Source organism: Euprymna scolopes, chromosome 16 (genome assembly GCF_053919585.1).
Source record: "Euprymna scolopes isolate OS-2025 chromosome 16, ASM5391958v1, whole genome shotgun sequence".
Classification (NCBI taxonomy): Eukaryota; Metazoa; Mollusca; class Cephalopoda; order Sepiida; family Sepiolidae; genus Euprymna; species Euprymna scolopes.
Window position 1 is genome coordinate 82,107,400 of NC_136497.1, and position 3,216 is coordinate 82,110,615.

Below are 3,216 nucleotides of genomic sequence, written 5' to 3' on the forward strand. Positions count from 1 at the left end.
TTCTAAATTAAAACTCCCCCCACCGCTCCCAGAGAAAACCGGTTAATTATTTAAAAATTTGTTACTATATTTCCCTGACACCATTATTAACTGGATGAAACATGCACATCCTACTATCTTTACACTTCACTATTCGAAAATAATGAGTTCTACCCACTAACATTCCGGCTATTCTCATTGGTTGAGACCACAAAATTCTATTATTCCATAATACACACGTTCTTATAAAAAACGTCAAACATTATTCAATATGGTCGCTCAATCTGCATGAGTCCTTATTTTTTTGCATATTAAACCAAATAAAAATTCTCCCACGCTCATATTCATAACTACGTAGTTATACCCTCACCTTTTACTACACCCAATTTATCAGCACGTATTATTTTAAATCAGTTATAATTTCCTTCCGTCGCTTTTACACGATGTTACAGACTTATATTTACAAAAACTAATCATAAAATTTAGTTTTAAGTCACACAAATAAATAGTCGTAACTTTGATAGAAATAAGTTAACGTAGTTTCTTCTCGTAATGTTTACATCTATTGCAAATGCCGTTGCTTCGTTGGTTTCAGCATCGTAAATTATAACATTTTGCATTATTTAGCTTATTTAGAGCGTATAAAAAAGTTGCGATGATAATATAAACTGATCTCTTAGTGAACGAATACAAACTGTTGTCTGTACCCGAGTATTACCAGAAGACCATCGAACCAACGATACTCTCATACCATGAAAACATCTACACAAGAAGTGCCAGCACCTTTTTCCTTTGATTTAACAGTAAGTGTTATGGTATGGTTCCTGAAAAGAATTATGAAGCAACAATATTTCCATTAGATTAAAACAAAAATTGCAAAATAAGCTGCGCCAACTATTTAGTTTTTTTTTTTGTTGAGCAGTACATGTTATGATAGCATTTTAAAATCATTTGCTTTTAACATAAAAAAATCGAGCGTCCGAACTTGCGCGATGAAATATGAACGAATCCCTTAATAAAAGAGAGCTGTAATAGTGGCGCTTAGATTTAGGTGATTAGGCAAAAAAAAACAAAAACAATTCGATTTCGATTTGGAAGCGTCTTCTACACTCTTATCTGATCCTATTTTCTATTTTTGTTCTGTTTCCTTTGTTTTTAGGGGGTCCTTTTGGATTCTATTTTTCTGTATTTTTTATAGTATTTAATACTACTGTAGATGCTTCATTTTTTGACATACTAACAAATCATAAAACTATGTCTTTTTATATAAAACACATTTTTACACTCAAAGCCTGAATTACATCCTCAAAATTCTCATTTTCATTAATTTGGATTTAGTTTTTATCTGACTACATTTACGCGAGATTCTTTTTTAAATTTTCTTGTCTGTCAAATAATTTACGCAGCTAAAGTACAAATTTCCCCTTCATTACATTGCCTACGGATATACTTATTTGTTATACATTTGCTTTTTTTACATTCACTGTAGTCGTTTTTATTATTATTCTCTTTTCAGGACTCATTTTCGACACTATTAAATTTTCTTTTTTAAAGTATTTTCTACCTTAGTTCCACTTACGCAATCACCTTTACACTGACGACTTCTATAAGTTTTAGAATATGCCGAATAAGACAATATCTTTTAACTTTGCCGGAGACAAGTAGTTCTCAAGATATAATGGCATGCATTAGGCACTGTTATGTTATGGATTATGAACAGTAATTGACTGTAAACGCCCGATAAATAATTCTACTTCTCTACGCACGACACTGCCCCCAATTTTTTTTTTAGTTTATAGTCATTGCGTTTGAGGTATGCTGACAACATATATCAAAATTAAATTTACTTTGGAGCAAATATTTTGACAATCGCCCCCTCATAAAATAGGGTGCCTATTCAGAAAGCCGTTCTTATTATGGCGAGGTTGGGGGTGTCTATTCCATGCTACATCCTTAACAGAAGGAGGTTAGGGGTGTCTATTCCGAAAGCCGTTCTTAACATTAGGACGTTGAAGATTAGCCACCAACAACAACCGTAGTTTAATTTTTTTACGTTTCATGCGTACAGCGGGCAACGCCGGCTAACGCGTCGTGCTAGTATAATAATGAATACAAAATCTGCATTAATGAAAATATTATATTTAAGCGTATTTTACGACTGGGCTATGCCAACCGGGCTGCTACTAGTAAATAGAATAAAGAAAGAAAGCGGAAAAGGAAACAAATAGACACGAAAAGAGAGAAACGAAAGAAAAATTAAAAAATGAAAAGAGGAGGAATGAAAAAAGAAAGACAGATGAATAATCAGAAACAACGAAAGAAAGAAAATGGAAAGGAAAGAAAACATAGAAAATAGAAAAGAAAGGGAAAGAAAAAGGAAGAGAAAGAGGGAAAAATTAAAAGAGAAAAATAGATAAAAAAGAAAGTGTCTGAATAAAACTTAAGGAAAGAGGAAGAAAGAGAGAGTAGGATGTAAAAGAAAACAACAAAGAAATAAAAACATAAAATTGAAGATAAAAACAAAGAAAATCAGAAATGCTTTAACCTGGAAAACAAAAACAATTGAAAGAAAAGGGGGAAAAACGTTAAAAAAAGATAATTTTAAAAATTGACAAAAAGAAAATTCAAGAGATTTTTCTGCGCAAGAAATGTAAAAATAACAAAATATATATTTGCTAATAAAACCAGACACCATTAAAAACAAGATGATAGACATTTGGAAATGTTGAGCCAACTTGTTGGTGTGTTAAATTCCCTAGAAAAAACAGTGTATAATTGGCGCCATTTTGTTTTTGGTTTGTTTGTTTTTTTTAATTTTTTTCTTACTTCCTTCCTCAGGTCATATTTATTTTACATATTTTTCTCTCTTTTAAAAACACTTATTTTGTTCTATTGGCTTCATTTATTATGGAGTTGCATATTTTCCCGGTCCATGTAAGTTACAATTATATACACAAGAGAAGAGGGTTACGGTGGTGGCAGGGTCATTCTTGGAGAAGGATAGCGGGGTTGGAAGTTATTATATGAGGCTTTGGGGAAAGAATGCAACATAAAATGCGTTGTATTTTTCTAGGTTAATAAAGAGAACAGTGTTGAAACGGTCTGGTCATAAAGAATATTTATACCTACCCGGCGTTACTCGGGAGTCTTTTTATTTTAATTTTTGTTTCGTCTATTATCCCTATCTCTTTTGGTCTTTGTTCATAATTAATGTTCTGTGGGAAAATATTTCCATGT